Here is a 20,167-nt window from a genome sequence, read left to right as displayed (position 1 = left end):
TGTAGCAACTTCATGATGAATACCGACACCTATTTTTCTAGGGGGGAAACACTGTTTTATAGCAGGGGTGGCCAACAGGTAGATCGTGGTCTCCCAGTAGATCACAGGGTGTCCGTGGTAGATCTTGGTAGATTGCGGGACCCCCACCCCACCCCCTTTGATTTCCCTAACTTAGATTTCCCCTGAAAGCTCAACAGCTTTGACTTCCCCAAAAAAAGCTCAGTGACTTTGGTCTAGGCAGTGGGTAGATCACAGCCAGTTTTTTTATAGTGGGAGCAGATCGCAGTCCCTTGGAAGTTGGAAAAGCCTGTTTTATAGCTATACAGATTGTCATTGCTTCTGTTCTTTGCAGCAGCATATAGCTTTGGCTGTTACTTGGACAAGCAGGGTCTTGTTTTCAGTGGCACCCTATAGACTGAAAAGTAATGCTAACATCCTTGTGTTAGCTGTCTCTTCTTCTTTTTTAAGCAAACTGCTGCACTGAAGCAATGTCAGAAAGAACACTACCCCAGAGCAAAACATCTGGAAGAAATCTGCATTAAGGCAGTGCTTTTTCTTGTGGGATGATGATGAGATGGGGTTGTATCAAGTCCCTAAGAGGCACATACAAAGTCCCAGCCAGGGAAAGGCTGTTTGGCTGATAGAGCCAAGGGTTTTAAGGAGGCTTCCCAATTCAAAATGACAACCTACAGCTTAGAGTCTTTGTAAACCACTTTGAGTTTTGTTTTTATCAAGCAGTGTATAAATTTTATTCAATTTTATTCAGTCATATTCAATGAGAAGCTGCTGCCCATTGCTTACAAAGCAATCAGGAATAATAAAAATCTGCACATTTCCCCTTATGTAACAAAAGGACAACAGTCTTTCCTCCACCCCTTGCCTTCCATTCCTTTAAATGGAAATGGGACATTCAGGGAAAAGGACATGATGAAGTTACCATACTAACCAGTTATATTAGATCAGAGTATAATACCAAACAGGTCTTAATTTCTGCTAGGACTGGCTTATCAGGGTTTACCCCCTGGCACCCATTTTTGATGTGAAGACTCAGCCCTCAAACTTAGGAAGTTAAGACCTGGTTCAAGTGCTCCTGAGCAGATGCAGAGTGTATTTCCTTACCACTGGGTAACATCCATTAACTTCCAGGTAACATTTCCAGGTAGACTTGAATCCTGACGCCTCTTTTTCTTAGATGCCAGGTGAGAACAGTAAATATAGAGAAAGAAACAGGCCTGGTGTGGCGATCACTGGAATAAAAACTATAGCGCTGAGTTACAACCTTAATTGGTATTGTTATTATTTGCTAAAACACATAGCTTTGAAAGGATTTGAGTGGGGGGTTCCATTAAAAAAAATGAAATCAGGGAAGAAGAGTCATATATAGCTGAGGGGAGCCAGGCCTTGCAAACTCCCTCCATCTTTCCACAAGCACCCAGACTCTGAACCCACCCTTGACTTCATTGAGCACTTGCTAGAGTTGCAACTGAGGTGCAAATCCCAGCAGCTTGGTGATAATTCACCCATCACAGCCTGCCTGGCTTGCTAACATCTGCCAGGGAGGGGGCCAAGAAACTGTCAGAAAGCAAACATCGCCAATCCGAGGAGTTGATTAAGGTGGCTTCTCCTGATTCTTTGCTTACGGTTGCGAAAGCAGGAATCTTTTCAGCGTTACTGTTTCCAAAAGATTAATAAAGATGTTCAGGAGGCTGAAGTGCTGGGAGATTTGTTTAATTATTCCCCACAGTCCTGCCCCAGCAATCTGCTGACATTTCGCCCCGACCTTGCAAATCCTCAGCAAATATTAATATATCAACTCAAACAGGGGCTCTTGTTTTATTGGTTCACGGAGCTCAGGAAGATTCGCCACAGCAGTGAAAAAATAATGTGCTGAACGGAGGGGGAACGGCTCCTTTGATATCACCTTCTGCTGCACACATGTGCTAGGAGCATCAACAAAATGGAAATGCCGCTCTTTTGCCACAGCTGTGGAGTGACACTTCAGATGCCTCGGCTTTCCTTTGTACAACCCGCTGGAACAGGCCCAAAAACCATGGTGGCAAGAGATTAGAAAACATATACACACAGAGAGACAGGAAGAAATTACATTTGATTATCTGACACGGTAGGGAATTTTTTACAATGGGGAAGTTTCTCTTCGTGCAGCTTAAAGATTTTGGTCCAGAAAAGCCAGAAGAATGAAAAGCAGGAATGTACTGTTACTACTGTTATTAGTTGTTGCATTTATATGCCACCTGTTTCTCCAAGGTGATGGAGTTGTCCCTCCTCATTTAATCCCCACAGCGATCTTGTGAGGTAAGTTAGTCAGTGACTTGGTGAAGGTGGCACCCAACAAGCTTCATGGCTGAGTGTGGATCAGAACCAGTGTCTCCAAGTCTGACCCTCTAAACACTAAATTCCTCACTTGTGGAGCACACACTATCAAGGGATGACTTCCAAGTGCGAGTGAGCCACTACAGATTAATTGCCACAGACAGTATTGTTTTCATTTCACCCGGCATCAACGCAGATGAATGGATATCATCTCCTTGTCAGCCCCCATGTTGACTCAAAGACAGAGTGTTTCCTGGGGGGCTTTTCACATGTTCATCTGAAATCAAACCACGTCCCACCTGCATGTTCTTAGCTCATTGGCTGTAGCAACAAGAATTGGCTTTTGTGTGCAAATGAGCCAATGCAGATTAAGAAGCAACAATTGCTATCATGGGTCAGAACCAAGCAAGGCTGTTTGTCCCCAGCATCTGGGACTCATAAAAGCTTAGAGTTGGAAGACTGCTCAAAGTCCATCTAGTCCAGCGGTTCTCAACCTGTGGGTCCCCAGATGTTGTTTAACTACAACTCCCATCATCCCTGAGCTCTGGCCTTGCTAGCTAGGGGGGATGGGAGTTGTAGTTCAACAACATCTGGGTACCCACAGGTTGAGAAAGGCTGATCTAGTCGATACCTGCATTGCAGGGACCAAATGACCCTCAAGGTTCATTCGACCTCTACAATGCTATGATTCTGTAGAACGCTAGGATGGCCATCTCGCTTCTGCTTAAAAATGAAGCTGTCTGTCCCACTGCCAAACATTTTGTATCATCAAGAAGTTGTTCCTCAGGTTTATGCCAAATCCCCTTTCCTGCAGTTTGAACCCATCGGTTTGGATCCTAAATACAGAAAACAAATTTGCTCTATGATCTGTGTGACTATTCCAAAATACACTGCCTCTGGTAACATGGTTAGATAATGGCTGTTGGTAGACCTCTTTCTATGAACACTAATAAATCACAGCAATTGTGACAGTCGCCCTTCTTAGCCCAAATACAATGTGTTTCATTGGAGGAAGCCCACAAATTCAGATGTTGGTTATCGAAGGCTTGTCCACACTTGCATGGGTATCATTTAACAACTTACCGAATGCAGGAAGTAAAAGAATATGAAGAGCTTTCCTGGATCAGACCCAAGGCTTTCTGTTCTCACAGTGGTCAACCAGGTGATTTATTTATTTTTTAAATTATTTAGTTATAACATTTATATACTACCTTTTCTCCCAAGGAGCTCAAGGTTGTGTACAAGGCTCTCCTCCCCATTTAATCCTCACAGCAACCCTTTGAAGTAGATTAGGCAAAGAGATGGTGACTGGCCCAAGGTCACTCAGTGAGCTTCATAGCTGTGTGACAATTCGAACCCAGCTCTCCCAGAGCATGATAGCCCTCTGCTGCTCCTGTTCCTCAGCAGTTGGCGTTCACAGGCGTGCTACCTACCTCGGATCATGGAGGTAATGCATGCTTCATGACTAGCAACCATTGATCTTATAAGATCTATAAAAGACATTTGGCTGACAGGTGCCTGGGACGGGGCCTTTTCTGTGGCCGCCCCACACTTCCAGAACTTTCTTCCTGCAAAACATGAGTGACACCACCCTACACACGCAATCAGTGGCAACTTCTAAGAAAACCCCCCAAAACATTTTTATTTCAATTTGCTTTTTTATTAATTGTCACTGGTGTTTTGACTGCTGTTGTTCTGTTTCAAAGGATATAATGCGGCTTTTACTGGATGGTGTTTGCTCGTGTATTGTCTTCTTAATATATGGTGCCCTAAATGACAGTATAGAAATCAGGAAGTGAATAAAATAAAATAAACAAAGTGAGTGATTTGGTTTGGTGTAAAGTACTATGGAAATTGTTATTTTACAGAGTTTGATTTGTAGTTGTCCCATTCACACATGCAAGTTGCCACTTGCCGCACGCCATTGAGGGCTGGCTCCCAGATGTGTGTTCATTGCTCAATGTCTGCAGATGATGAGACAGACAGAATTTTTGAATCGTCCCCTGAAACACCATGTTTTCCTAGAGTTCTCTTCAGCTGCTTTCTCCCCCCTTTTGGCATTGACTCCTCTCGCATATTTTAGGTGTCTACTGAAGTACAAACAGAGAGAGAGAGAGAGAGAGAGAGAGAGAGAGAGAGAGAGAGAGAAACCTGTTTGTGCATTTTGCCGACTTTCACTCCGTCCAGTTGCAATCTAATCACTACCCCAACCCCAAACTGTGCTGCCGAGAAAGAGATTTGGGGCTGGAGAAGGGAAGGCTGCCTTCCTGCCATTTTTGGCGTTTGGTTTCACTGAGCTATGGAGTTAATGTGTGATTAATTTGATTCATAAACATGTTAATCATTTCATTGTGTGAACTGGTTAGCATTCCCCGCAGTCAGTACAGTGGTACCTCAGGTTACAGACACTTCAGGTTACAGACTCCGCTAACCCAGAAATAGTACCCTGGGTTATGAACTTTGCTTCAGGATGAGAACAGAAATTGTGTGGTGGTGGCGCGGCAACAGCTGGAGGCCCCATTAGCCAAAGTGGTACCTCAGGTTAAGAACAGTTTCAGGTTAAGAATAGACCTCCAGAATGAATTAAGTTCTTAACCCAAGGTACCACTGTAAAGGTAAAGGTAAAGGGACCCCTGACCGTTAGGTCCAGTCGTGGCCGACTCTGGGGTTGCGGCACTCATCTCGCTTTATTGGCTGAGGGAGACGGAGTACAGCTTCCGGGTCATGTGGCCAGCATGACTAAGCCGCTTCTGGCGAACCAGAGCAGCACATGGAAACACCATTTACCTTCCTGCCGGAGCAGTACCTATTTATCTACTTGCACTTTGACGTGCTTTCGAACTGCTAGGTTGGCAGGAGCAGGGACCAAGCAATGGGAGCTCACCCCGTCATGGGGATTTGAACCGCTGACCTTCTGATCGGCAAGTCCTCGGCTCTGTCGTTTAACCCACAGCGCCACCCACGTCCCACTGTACCTTTCTTTAAACCTCTCTTTCTCTCTCTCGCATATTTAACATTTTCACATCTTTTCCCTCTAACTTGATCTTAAACCAGGACTTCAATTGTACTGCGGCTTATGATGGGTCAGTCTTGGAATCAGCCTTCAACGTCAGATTTTTCCTGCGAGAGGCCAATGTGGTGTAAGGCTTGGAGCGTTGGTCTAAGACTTAGGAGACCAGTGTTCGAATCCCCACTGAGTCAGGATGCACACTGGGTGACCTTGGGCCAGACAGTTTCTCTCCGCCTAACTTATTCTGCAGGGCTTCTGTGAGAATAGGTTGAGCGATATCCAATGTAAGCTTCATTAACTTGTAACCCTGAAATTTTGGATCCCCTCCAAACTGATGTCAACTTTTTGTGCTCATTTTGTGTCACAAAGCCCATGTTTTGCATCTCCCCACAAACTGAGTAATTGATACTCAAACTGGGGGCCATAGGTATCCCCCTCCTAACCCAAAATTGTCTGATTCACTCCAAAGCGGTAGCAATTTGAAATAGCTTAAACGTGGGTTTTGTGACACAAAATGAGCCCAAATTGTTGGCATGAGTTTGGAGGGGATCAGGCAATGTTGGAGTTGGGAGTGTTGACTTGGAACCCCAGTTTGTGGTATCAATTACTTACTTTGGGGGGTGGCACAAAACATGGGATATATATCTATATCTATATATCTATATGGGACGCGGGTGGCGCTGTGGGTAAAACCTCAGTGCCTAGGACTTGCCGATCATATGGTCGGCGGTTCGAATCCCCGTGGCGGGGTGAGCTCCTGTCGTTCGGTCCCAGCTCCTGCCCACCTAGCAGTTCGAAAGCACCCCTAAGTGCAAGCAGATAAATAGGTACCGCTTTATAGCGGGAAGGTAAACGGCATTCCGTGTGCTGCACTGGTGCCGGCTCGCCAGAGCAGCTTTGTCATGCTGGCCACGTGACCCGGAAGTGTCTTCAGACAGCGCTGGCTCCCAGCCTCTTAAGCGAGATGAGCACGCAACCCCAGAGTCGGTCACGACTGGCCCGTACGGGCAGGGGTACCTTTACCTTTACATTTATATATCTCTATATCTATAGATATATAGATATAGATATATAGATATGGACGCAGGTGTTGCTGTGGGTTAAACCACAGAGCCTAGGACTTGCCGATCAGAAGGTCGGCGGTTCGAATCCCTGCAACGGGGTGAACTCCCGTTGCTCAGTCCCTGCTCCTGCCAACCTAGCAGTTCGAAAGCACGTCAAAGTGCAAGTAGATAAATAGATACCACTCCAGCGGGAAGGTAAACGGCGTTTCCGTGCCCTGCTCTGGTTCGCTAGAAGCGGCTTAGCCATGCTGGCCACATGACCCGGAAGCTGAACGCCGGCTCCCTTGGCCAATAAAGCGAGATGAGCACCGCAACCCCAGAGTCGGCCACGACTGGACCTAATGGTCAGGGGTCCCTTTACCATATATATATAATGCCTATCCCAAAAGGAGCTTATATGCCAACAATTAAAGTGGGTGTAGGATTGCATCCTAAGACTTAAGGCGCTAGTGATACAATTCAGCCACTTAATAATGTATTTGTTTCTATTTTTAGGCTGCCCTTCACCACCAGGTGGTACCCAGGCTGATTTTTTTAAAAAATGACAACAGTACTAGGTATAATTAAGATCATAAAATATAAACCACAACATAGAGCGAGTCCCACTGATTTCAGGGACTTGCTTAAGCTACCCATTAAAATCAGTGAGGGATGTGCATGGGGTTTATTTTGTCTCAATGGTGCCCTAAATTTGGACAGTGGGCACAGGAAAAGGAGGGGGAAGCACAGCAAACAGGACGAGGGGGTGGGCTGGAAGGGTAAGAAGAAGAAGAAGAAGAGTTTGGATTTGATATCCCGCCTTTCACTCCCTTTAAGGAGTCGCAAAGCGGCTAACATTCTCCTTTCCCTTCCTCCCCCACAACAAACACTCTGTGAGGTGAGTGGGGCTGAGAGACTTCAGAGAAGTTGGCGCCATCGCCGAATGGCGGACTCCCTCCGAGCTCCGGAGGGAGCCTGCTCGGCAGGGGCTGGGTCCTACCGCATCGGCGACGCGGGGACCCTTAAAAACCACGGCCACGGAGGCCGTGGACATGGAGACTCGGCTGGCACTGCTAGCGCCCTCCCGACTCGTGAAGGAGCCTTTTTAAAGGCTACGGATCGGGTGCCGGGGAGAAGCGTGGTGCTTTGAGTCCTCTGCTATCCCTGCCGAGCGAAGCCGCATGCCATCCGGCGGAGAGCGCTGACTTCTTCCATTGAGAATTCGGATTTGTAACAACAACCCGTGAGTAATTTGGAAACCGGGTTTAAAAGGAGAAAAAAAGAATTTTTTTTTCGGATTTGATACGAGCGGGGGGGGGATCCAAAAAGGAAGTCAGTCCCCCTCCCTACTGTAAACCTTCCAAAACAAGGACTGGGAAACCAAGGTCCAAAAAGAATTGAATTGCTGATAAGAACTAAGAATTCCACGATGGGAAACTACAAGAACTGTGCTGGAGGAAGAATTGAGGGAGAAGGAAAATGTAACCCCCCCCCTGGGAACCGGGGTGATTGAGGAGAGAGCCTGGCGAAAAGCGAAGGAGATTTTGACAGCTGTCAAAGTAGCTGTCAAAGTCCGAAATTTAAAGAGGACTTGATTATGAGGACTTTGCTGGTTAAGTTTGCTACAATTTGTTACAATTTGTCAAAACTTGGATATAAAATGGCGAAAACATGGATAACAATCGGACTTTTGGACTAGAGAAAACAAAGTTACAACAATCCCCCTAGAGGAGTTTCGGGACATTACAAAGAAGGTCGTAAGTGGAAAAATACCATTGGAATTCTACAGGACTGGTTATCTTCTGGGAAAGCTGCGAAACGGAAACAATATTGTGTCTACAGGGTGTTTAGCTAAACAATAGAATTTTCTATTGAAGAAAGGAAGGGACTGAACGTATGTTTTTGTTCCTGAATAACAATAATCCCTGCAGACCTACTAAACTTCTGAATTAGAACGTTTTGGCAGCGGAACAAGAGGAAACTGGACTACAACTTGGAAAGAACAATGGGGGGAGCTTTATTAAAGATTGGAAATTAAATGGTTTAAAAATAACTTTAAAAATAATTATAAAAAGAAAAAAGCCAGCAAGGAATCGGGGGGAAAATGTGATTTATGGACTTTAAGAATTCCAGGCAGACAATATGGATTAGTGGTCAGGGGGAAATTAAACCGGGGACGGGGGGGGGGGAGAACTAGAATCCAAAGGCTTGTCAACTATTTTTTGAATTGGCTTTTTTTCATTTACTATACTTTTTATTTCTTGTTTCTTATTTCTTTATTGTGTGAGGTGTCTTTATCACTAAAAAAAAGGGGAAATTGTGGAATGGAAAGGGGGTGGGCCCTGGGGAGAGAACTCTTGTCTTTTATTAAGGGTACTGGTGAGGACTGAATAATTTTAAATTTAAATTTGAATAATGGTTTAAACAAATTAAGTTTTAATTAGAACTGAGAACTTGTGGAGCCAACAATATGATAGGGGAATATGGTAGGGGTGGGGGAAGGAGGGAGTCCCGGAAAGAGGGTGTTTGAAAAGAAGGCTTTGAATGTATTCTATTCTTTTTCTTTCTGTATCTCTGAAAATCTTAATAAATATTATTTAAAAAAAAAAACAGAGAAGTGTGACTAGCCCAAGGTCACCCAGCAGCTGCATGTGGAGGAGCGGGGAAGCGAACCCGGTTCCCCAGATTACGAGTCTACCGCTCTTAACCACTACACCACACTGGCTCTCAGTGGTGAATGTTCCAAATATATGTCCAATTGATATTTGTCTTAAGAATGCCCATCTCATCATCAATAGTAGCAATGGGTCAGAGCCACTAAACTCTTGATACTTCTTAAATCCACAAAGCCTTTATTTAATTTACAGGGATGGAGGGTTGAGCCTAGTTTTACACCGCAGGAGTCTTTACTTCAGAATGGTGATTCCTGGTGTTTTCTGTCTCTGGTGGTGATTTTGGCCATCAGGGCAGATTTTTTTGGAGTACCTGGAAGGAATCCAGAGTAAGCTGAGGCAGGCTCTGAAATACTGGACACCTACTTCAGATGAGATGGGATGCACACAGTGGCGTTGCTTTTGTTCAGTCCAAATTATAATGAATTCAACAAAATAACATGAAATATCCCTTAGTAAAGAGGATTCAAAACACCAATTTAGCCACAGTTCTGCTATTGAAAACTGAGGAGAGAAGTCTGCCCTCTCTTCAATGAGAGCTCTTGAAATCTGTTGAGAGGAAATTAACCTGTGTGTAAACCAGTGTCGAGTCTGCTGCCCTGAGAGGTGAAATCACACACCCCTTTTACGTTGCTTTTAATTAATCTGGAATAACCACTAACCCTTCTCTCTATAAATCCAGGTCACTGACATCCATTAGAATCACCAGTTCACACATAGACATGCAGTGAAATACTGTGCTGGCTGGGGAATTATTTTTATTCTCTTATTGTATCTCTCTCACTCACACACACCCCCACACACCCTTCCCTACCTGTGTGTTTTCAAAAAAGGTGGTTAGTATGTGAGCCAGTGGGATGTAACTAGTCTGTGGGAGCAAGTCTGTGTGGGAGCAAGTCTTGCTGAATCCAGTCAGACTTAATTACTTCTGAATAAACATGCATTGGGTCCAGTTGCACATAAATTTATATGGGGAGGGAGAGAAAAAGTGATCTTTGTGTATTATTGTATATCTGTTCTATGGAATATGATGAAGAAGATAGATTGTGGGTCTTGGATGGCTACAGACAGATGCCAGTTGAGTTGGCTGGATCACTCTTTGCTGTATAGCTCAGTCCTACTGTATAAGTTTACTCAGAAGTAAGTGCAAAGTGGCTTACTGCCACCATGTTGGGGGGATTATGTACATTAACTTGGAAGTGAAAGCCACTGAAGAAAACAGAACTTACTTCTGAATAAGCATGCAGTAGGCTTGGACAGTTAAAAATTGCCTACTCACAAAATCCAGATTGCATGAGAAGACCCATATATACATTAACGGAAATATAAGCAATTCTCAGAATGATTAGGGAAGGGAATAAAGGCTCCAACACCCTTCACCCCAATCCTAGCAGTAGGGCATATATATTGTGCTTAACATAAAACACTTCAGAGAAATTGAGAGACTTGCTTACTCATAAATTAACCCCACTGATTTCTATGGGACTGACTTCAAAGTAGAAATAAATAATAATAATACAGTGGTACCTCAGGTTACATACACTTCGGGTTACATACGCTTCAGGTTACAGACTCCGCTAACCCAGAAATAGTGCTTCAGGTTAAGAACTTTGCTTCAGGATGAGAACAGAAATTGTGCTCTGGCGGCATGGCAGCAGCAGGAGGCCCCATTAGCTAAAGTGGTGCTTCAGGTTAAGAACAGCTTCAGCTTAAGAACGGACCTCCGGAATGAATTAAGTACTTAACCCGAGGTACCACTGTAATAAATAAATAAATAAATAAATAAATAAATAAATAAATAAATAATTTATTTATATATTTATTCCCCACCCATCTGGGTGGGTTTCCCCAGCCATCTGGGCGGCTCCCAATAGACTATTAAAAACACGATAAAACACTAAACATTAAAAACTTCCCTAAACAGGGCTGCCTTCAGATGTTTTCTAAAAGTCAGATAGTTGTTCATTTCCTTGACATCTGATGGGAGGGCGTTCCACAGGGCGGGTACCACCACCGAGAAGGCCCTCTGCCTGGTTCCCTGTAACCTCACTTCTCACAGTGAGGGAACTGCCAGAAGGCCCTTGGCACTGGACCTCAGTTTCCGGGCTGAACGATGGGGGTGGAGACGCTCCTTCAGGTGGACTAAGCCCCCAGACCAAAGATGGGTCAAACAAACAACAGCCTCAAAACAAACTTGAGGCCTACTGAAGCCGATTTTGTGGTGTATGTATGTGTGACACAAACACACATCAGGGGCAGACTTTGGTAATATGGAGCCCTTTGTGAGTCCCAAATTTGATTTCTGCTCCCTGCCCCCCGCAGCCCTTATGCAGCCTTCCCAAAGTCAGCTAAGCTAGGCACTGGACTTTGGGGAAAAGGTGTGAGGTTTTGGCAAAGCCCTAGAGCTCTCCCACTTTCTCCCCCAAGCTGGGCAAGTATTAACTAGGCTTTGGGAGTTGTGCTGCCCAAATCTGCCTCTGCAGAGAAAGTTGGCTTTCTCAATATTTCTGTCATTTCCCGTTCACCTAACACAATTAAACGGTTAAAAATCGAGACCCCAGTGTAGTAACTGGTTAAAATGGATAAGAGATGCCAGAATAGCCTCCTGGCTCAGCTGTGGAGATGCTCAGTGTGGATCCTCAGGATCCTACCCTTGCTCATCCCTGTGGATCAGACTGCTCCCAAAGGGGTCTTCCTTTCACCCTCACCCTTAAAAACATCCCCAGCAGACAGAACTTCCATGCCACCTCCAAGTCAAGTGAGGTAAACAGTTTAGTGATGTTTCATCTGAGATGATGCTGTAGGGAGGAAAAAGAAAGTGGAAAATGGGAGGAGAACCAAAGATCTTCACCATGTTGGGCATACACAAGCTGGAGAGGAGGTCACCAGACTGCAACACTCTTCATCCCTAACCACTGGTCATGCTGGCCGGGGCTGATGGGAAACACGATGACATCTGGAGATCTACAATTTCTCTAGGGTTGAATCTAACATTTAAAATATAGAATCATAGAGTTGGAATAGACCACAAGGGCCATCGAGTCCAACCCCCTGCCAAGCAGGAAACACCAACAGAGCACTCCTGACATATGGTTGTCAAGCCTCTGCTTAAAGACCTCCAAAGAAGGAGACTCCACCACACTCCTTGGCAGCAAATTCCACTGTCGAACAGCTCTTACTGTCAGGAAGTTCTTCCTAATGTTTAGGTGGAATCTTCTTTCTTGTAGTTTGGATTCATTGCTCCGTGTCCGCTTCTCTGGAGCAGCACAAAACAACCTTTCTCCCTCCTCTATATGACATCCTTTTATATATTTGAACATGGCTATCATATCACCCCTTAACCTCCTCTTCTCCAGGCTAAATATGCCCAGCTCCCTTAGCCGTTCCTCATAAGGCATCGTTTCCAGGCCTTTGACCATTTTGGTTGCCCTCCTCTGGACACGTTCCAGTTTGTCAGTGTCCTTCTTGAACTGTGGTGCCCAGAACTGGACACAGTACTCCAGGTGAGGTCTGACCAGAGCAGAATACAGTGGCACTATTACTTCCCTTGATCTAGATGCTATACTCCTATTGATGCAGCCCAGAATTGCATTGGCTTTTTTGGCTGCCGCGTCACACTGTTGGCTCATGTCAAGTTTGTGGTCAACCAAGACTCCTAGATCCTTTTCACATGTACTGCTCTCAAGCCAGGTGTCACCCATCTTGTATTTGTGCCTCTCATTTTTTTTTGCCCAAGTGCAATACTTTACATTTCTCCCTGTTAAAGTTCATCTTGTTTGTTTAAAATATCCATTACCAGATTTCTTTAACCAGCCAACCCCATTCAAATGCACCCAGAAGCAAGTAAAACTTGCATGCCTGTCTGATTTTCAGGATTGGGAACTAGGGCTTAAAGAAGAGCAAGGAATCATAGAACTGTAGAGCTGGAAGGGACCGCGAGGGTCATATAGTCCAACCCCCTGCAGTGCAGGAATTGTTTGCCCTACCACCAGCCTGAGATTAAGAGTCTCCTGCTCCATGACTGAGCTATCCCAGCATGAGTTCATTTGCACTCCATCGTTTTCAACTGGGTACACACTCTGAGGTGCATTCGGATACACACTTGCATTCACATTTGATAGTGTTTCATAAAAATGTTAATGGTGTGTGGTGAACTGGGGTGGGGGGTGGGGCATGAAGTAAAGGTAAAGGTAAAGGGATCCCTGACCATTAGGTCCAGTCATGGACGACTCTGGGGTTGTGGCGCTCATCTCGCTTTATTGGCCGAGGGAGCCGGAGTGCAGCTCATGTGGCCAGCATGAGTAAGTCACTTCTGGCGAACCAGAGCAGCACATGGAAACGCCATTTATCTTCCCGCCAGAGCAGTACCTATTTATCTACTTGCACTTTGACATGCTTTCAAACTGCTAGGTTGGCAGGAGCAGGGGACCGAGCAACGGGAGCTCACCCCGTCGCGGGGATTTAACCTTCTGATCGGCAAATCCTAGGCTCTGTGGTTTAACCCACAGCACCACCCGCGTCTGTTTGCCCAAATCGAATTGGGGTGGGTGGTGAGGAACACAACAGATCCTTTGATGACAGCCACTGGCTTTTAAAGCTTTCAAAGATGGTTAAGATGAATTCACAGAGTGAAGGAGCTCTGCTCTTGTCTGTGAGCCACAATAGCTAGATAGAAGTATAATGTTTAGAGACAGTCTGCCAACAAAGAGCAATTGCTGGTGGAGGTGAACAAACACTGGGGGAGGGGGAGCTGTATTTGGTTGGACGATGAGGAGGATAGGAGTCTAGACCAGATCGATATGGACCTGTTCTTGTGCAAAATCTTGCTCAATGAGTTGCCTCTTCCCCTCCTTTGGGCTCCTCTCATTTTAAGAGTGGAAGCACTACAGTAAAGGGCCTGGTTCTCTTTCTCTCTCTCTCTCTCTCTCTCTCTCTCTCTCTCTCTCTCTCTCTCTCTCTCTCTCCTACACTTTCTTTGTAAGAGTCTCTCATCCAACAAGGACGATTGAAACTTTATAGCGCATGATTCATAGGCCGGATCTGTTCTCGGAGCCAGGGGGGCGCATATTACATTAATCAGTGTCAGGCTACTCAAAGAGGGACGTGCATATGAATTCTCCATCTTCCATGGCACAAGGGGGAGATAAATGGGTTAGGGAGCCAATGGATTGGGCGGGCGGAGGTTTGGGGGGGGGAGAGCGAATATGGTCGAAACGCGCACACAAAATCGACCAGGGGTCCTTCGAGCAGGTTTGCGAGGCTGCAATCCCCATGACCTTTACCTGGGAGTAATCCCGTTTAAGTCGGAGGATTTACTGCCTGGGAGGAAACCAACGCAAGACCGAGACGCGTGTGGGTGTGCGCTTTCCTCCCCTAGCAGAAGAAATCAGGGTGAGGCGAGGGACGCGTCGATGCCTCGCGCAATTCTCTCGCTCCAGCGAAAGCTGCACAGACCGGGCCAAAAGTGAAAAACGGAGCTGTAGGGCCGACTGACAAGGGGTTAATTCGGATCGGCGGCCGCGGCACGCCTGGCCCCCTTTTCCGAAGTCGCCTGAGTGCTCCCAGCAGAGAGTAATAAATAAGGGAAAGGGAACAGCTGCTCGGTCTGCCAATGTAAACGCTAAGCAGACATTTCGCTTTTTAATCTGGAAAACTCCTCGATCTTCTCCTGCCGCCGCGCCCCCCCCCCCACCCCAAATCTCCTTTCCTAGGGAGCAGCAAGGATCGGACGCGCGACTTTCTCTCTTCTAGTGGTTTGTCATAGAACTGGGCTCTCATGTAAAGCAATTTTAACAGGCGGTCGACATAACACTGTTCTCTCTCCCCCGTTTCCCAGTTCTTCTAGATTCATTTGGGTTTCAGACTTTTGGCACCCGTTGCTAAGCACATCTGTTTGAAAGGAAACCGGAGGATCTGGCGCTTCGGTGCCTCTTCCCCCGCCCCCCATCGCAGCGTTTGTTTTATAGGACGTCTCCCCACAGCCTAGATGCAGGTTTGTATGTTCCTGGGGAGCAGAGACCTTTTCCTTTGGTGCGTTTGGTATTCTGCAAAGCACCACGAACTGACGGTGCAGGACGAGATCTGCCGCTGCTACTAATGAGAATGAGAATATACAAATCCCGTTATATTATCATATAAATGGCGTGCAGTTTTACGCAGGCTTATCTGTTCCGCACCGAGACTTATTTCGGAGTAACGTCATGTTAGCGGATCGGACTCAGTATTGTCAGTGACAGACAGTGGGTCTCCAGGGGGCCAGCCAGAACAGAGTCCTTCCCAGCCCTACCTCGACATGTCAGGATTTGACCCAGGAAACTTTTGCCTGCAAGGCGCGCGCTCTACAACGGAGCTACAGTCTTCTCCCAAACTTGCGTCCAAGAAAATTAGGACTCATCCATACTGTTGTTTAGTATGCAAGCTTCCTCTGCTATCCAGTAATTCTCCCTGGTCCGGAGGACACTCTCCTCCAAATCGCTGTCTCCCCAAACTTCCCTCGATCCGAATTTTCTCCGGCCGTCTCCTTTTAGCTGGCATGAGAAACTGCGGATCAAGGGAGGGGAAAGGTTGGGAAGGCAGCGATTTGGAGGAGAGCGCCCTATGCAGGAACCTTGCCAGCCCTATTAAACATCAGATCAGTACATGGAATGGCACTCCGTCGAATTTGCTTTTGATTAAACCTATTTAGAATCGGACTCTAAAGTCCCGGCCCGTTTGCTGTAGGATTCTAAGGTTCGGTCTGGCCAGGGGGTCAAGGATGTGGCGAGTTCGAATCCTCACAACATCCGGGGCGCCACTCTCGATCTAGGTACATGGGGGAGAGTTCTCTCCCTTTGCCACGCAAACCAGTCGAGATTAAAAAAAATAAAAATAAAGGAAATGCCTAATAAAAAGAATAGAGGCGTTTACGGGAGAGGGTTCCTGCAAAGAAGGCGAGGTGGAGACTGAATTTATTAAAACGTGGAGAAAAAAAATGTTTATTGTGCTGCTGCCTCTGGGTTTACAAGAGGAAGTGTTTGGGGCGCTTGTGAATGGCTTTTTTTTTTTAAGGGACTGAAGTAGGCAGTCCGTCCTCGGAGGAGATGAATGGAAGTTTTGTTTTTTCGCTAGAGTAAGAATTCAAACGGTTGCCAAAAAAACAAGCAGGTTAATCTAGTCCGATGTTCCCATTTCCTCAATGACAGAAAACTTCCAGCATTTAGCAGCACAGATCCATGCATGTTTGCTGCCTGTTGCCATGTGTATATATAGAAGGGGGAATAATTGCACCAGGTTTTTCCAGGCCGAAATTGTGACAAGAATGTGGTCTGGAGAGACCTGGATAAACCCAATCGCTGGGAGCCCGGCCCAATGCAAGTTTATTCGGGAAAATATCTCACTCATTTTAATGGGATTTACTCGCCAAGTAAATATGCCTAGGGCTCTAGCTTGCAAACTTCAATGGAGGGTATTGTGGGGGAGGGGTATTGTTTTGTTTTTAACAGGAGATTTTACACCTACTTCGACGGAACTATTCCTTAAGGTTTGATGGATAACGACAAATATTCTTCCTTTAAATCCAGCACGTGCGGAACAGCGAAATATTCAGATTAATATATGTTTACTGTTCTGCAGATGCTGGATTAAGACAAAATGACATTAAAACAACAACAACAACAACAACAACAACAACAACAACAACAACAACAACAACAACAACACATAATCATCTCCCTAGATTCCCAAGTCAATGGAAAAGTCGCCCAACGTCGTTTAGACAAGCTGATCTCTCACGCTCAGTATTAGGGCTGCCTATATTGGCCTACCTTGCAAGTCTGTTGGAACGACTGCTGCGTTATGCATTACCACTGACAGCATTTACAAAAAAGAACTTTCTAAATACCCCAGGATTTTTGTTGCACTCATTGGTTCAGGTGCTGGAGAGGTGGTCGTTCTAATAAATTAATAATAATAATAATAATAATAATAATAATAATAATAATAATAATAATAATAATAGATCAATCCTGCATAGGAGTCACGCGGCGGATTTCCCCCATTCAAATCAATGGGGCGATTTCAGAAGCGCTTCGCTCTGTTTGGATCACCACGTCCCCTGCTCCTCTGCCCGCAAACCCTCAAGTTCAGGCTGAACGAAGGCCCCTGAACAGACCTGTTGCATGGATTCCACACCGATTTGCGCAAAGCGCCGCAGTTAAATGCACCCAGGCTGAGAGTTAATTCTAAACAGGACTGCAAATACCAGCGCTTTCTCTGCATCTCATTATTGCACTAAGGTTGTCGGGCCCCCGCAATCGGCACCGCGGAAGAGGTTAGAGAAAAATAAATAACTGGAGAGGTTGCTTTCGTGTTTTTGTGTGTGTTTTTTTCGGGACTGAGGAGGGAACCATTCCGCCTCGAACCTACAGAGGGCGCTGAGAGCCTTGCCAAAGGAGAGGAAGAACCGCGAGTTCGGCGCGACCGCTTCTTCCAATGCACAGCCCCCCACCCCAATAAAAAAAAACCCCAGACATAGACGCGCAACTCCAAGGACGCCGAAAGCCCCCCGCCCCCTTTTGCTTTCAATTGGGAAGCGAAGCTCATGTGGGGCCGTGTTCTCTGCCTGCACAAGATCCCCGTCCCGGACCCTGGAAACATAAGCCGTTCACTTATCGGAGCTAGTGGGGTGCCAGATTTTGGAGAGCTTGCCAAGAGAAAGCCCTATCCGTGCCCTGCCTTGAAAATCAGCCCCGAGCCCCAGGTGGGAAAGGGCTCATTCGCTAGGCTTCCTCGCCACCGTGCGCGTAAGTCCGGGAGACGTTGGGTCTTCCGGTCTCCCCTGCGCTTTTATTTGTTTCCCTTTTACAGAACCATAAAACCGTAACGTTGGAAAAGGACCGCGAGGTCGAGGGTCATTTAGTCCAACCCCGCTGTAAGGCAGCAATCTCAACACTCGGGTCTCCCACCCGATTTGAAACCGGACCGCTTCTCAAATTTGCCAGAGGTTTATTGCTGCGCAAATGCGAAAACTTTCCTCCTCCCCAACATCCATTTGCAGGAGGTTTTTGAGAAGAGAGATTTTTAAAGTTTGCAAAAATAAAAACGAAATCACTTTCCGGAAGAAGCAATGCAACAACAAAGCATATTGTTCAGAGGTAAATCCCGCTGCGCTCAATGAGACTCATTGTCAGGTTTGGGTGTGCGCACTTAGGGCGCGATCCTCATCGGGCGCCTAGAAATGGAGATCATTGCGACTTACTCCGAGGTTGACAGGCCTAATAAGGAAGCCTGGTATCACCGTTTCCCGGGGACAGTCCCCGGATTTACAAATCAGCCCCCTGACAAATTCCATCTATTTAGCAGGAAGTTGAAAAGTGTCCCCGGATTCATTGGGGGGCGGGAATCTGGTAACGTTTAATGCCCGCTGTTTCCACGACCTTAGAGCTGGATCCTAAAGCATGATTACTGAAAAAGCAAATCCATTCGGTTCCCGCGGTGTTTTCGCCCAAGTAAGGACGCCTCACAGTTCAACTTAAAGCACACCTCAAGCTGCAATCGGAAGCTACCCGCTTGCTAGGGAGCAAGTCTCCCCTAGAACCGAGCTGGGCTTCCTTCTGAGTAAATATGTTTAGGATCGCGATACGCCTCTGCATTGGGTTGCGCCCCCACTTCATAATTTAAAAGGTGCCTCTTCCGCACTTCAGCTGCGATTCTAAACCGGCTTAACCTGAGAAGAATTCATGCAGGACGCCATCGGACTTACTCTGAGTAAACGGTTACTCGGCAAGAAGCCCGACTGAACTCAGCGGGACTTTCTCCCTTCTAAAGGCGCAGGGGATGGATTTGCGTGGCGCTTAACAGCGTCTAAAAGTGTTGAAGAGCTGGGAACACGAACCCCCCCCCCCAAAAAAAAATCCTGACCTATTTACAAAGGACTGGAACCAGCCTGGTTCTTTTGGCCCTGCCTGGGTTTCACCCGCAGGGGCGGAAAGTTCCTCGCAGGAACAGCCGGCCGCTCGCTGTTCCATAAAAAAAGAAATCCACAACCGCGGCAAATTGACTGGGGGGGGGGAGAGAGAGAGAGAGAGAGAGGAGGAGGAGGAGGAGGAGGAGGAGGAGGAGGGAGAAGGGAGAAAAAAGAAAGAAAGAAAGAAAGAAAGAAAGAAAGAAAGAAAGAAAGAAAGAAAGAAAGAAAGACACCCTCTTCAGCGTTCAGTGCTATTGCAGTTAAAGAAAAGGGAGTGGAGGAGAAAGAGAGAAAGAAAAAGGTGTGTGGGGGGGGACACCAGATCAATATTGTCACCCTTGATGGGGAATTTATTAATATTTGATTTCAAATCTCGTCCTGGTTTCCGACAAGTCCTGCTCCGAGGATGGCGCAGTTCGGATAGGCTGTCTCCAGCATGATTTTTTAATGACTTCCCCAGCTGCTTCTTTCCATTTTCCACCGTCAACAACCATCTGGTATCTGATTAGCACCTCAATGCTCATTTAGCATTCTCATTTAGGAAAGGGAGGAAAGTCCGGGGGGGGGGCTGAAAGAGAGAGGTGCGTGTAGAAGCCACTCGAAAAATATTGCAACTTTTCTCAAGGGCTGCTCTTGGAGAGATTAGCCGAGCTTTGAGAAGCTCTCGTCTCCTTTTTTCCTCCTGAAGCAGAAGGATGAAGACCATAGCGCTCCTCCTCTCTTCTTGCCGGACAGGCTGGTGACTTTAAAAAAAATATCTCTTTTTTCTCCTCTTGCTACAAGGATCTCGACCGAAACTCCACATAAAGAGGGGAGGGGAAGATCCCAACCGCCCGGCTCGAGATAGAAACTCAATCCCTGCAGCCCCAGTTTTTTTGCTGGATCTCAGTTTTTCCGCCTCACAACCAGAGAGAAAACACCTACCTACCTACCTACCTACCTTCCTTCCTTCCTTCCTTCCTTCCTTCCTTCCTTCCTTCCTTCCTTCCTTCCCTATCGCAATATTTCCGACCAGTTGAACACCAGGCCTGTTTTGGGAAAGTATTGCGCTGCAATCTGTCCCATCCTCCCCTTCAGAGCGGGAAAACAACAATCTTTCTCATCAGAGGAAGACTTAATTCCCAGCTAGCAAAATAGCAAGAAATTTGCAGGCAGCCAAACTGGTGTG

This window comes from Podarcis raffonei, chromosome 7 (assembly GCF_027172205.1).
Source record: "Podarcis raffonei isolate rPodRaf1 chromosome 7, rPodRaf1.pri, whole genome shotgun sequence".
In the NCBI taxonomy this organism is placed as follows: domain Eukaryota; kingdom Metazoa; phylum Chordata; class Lepidosauria; order Squamata; family Lacertidae; genus Podarcis; species Podarcis raffonei.
The sequence above is the reverse complement of the archived record's forward strand: the minus strand, read 5'-3'. Positions refer to the sequence as shown.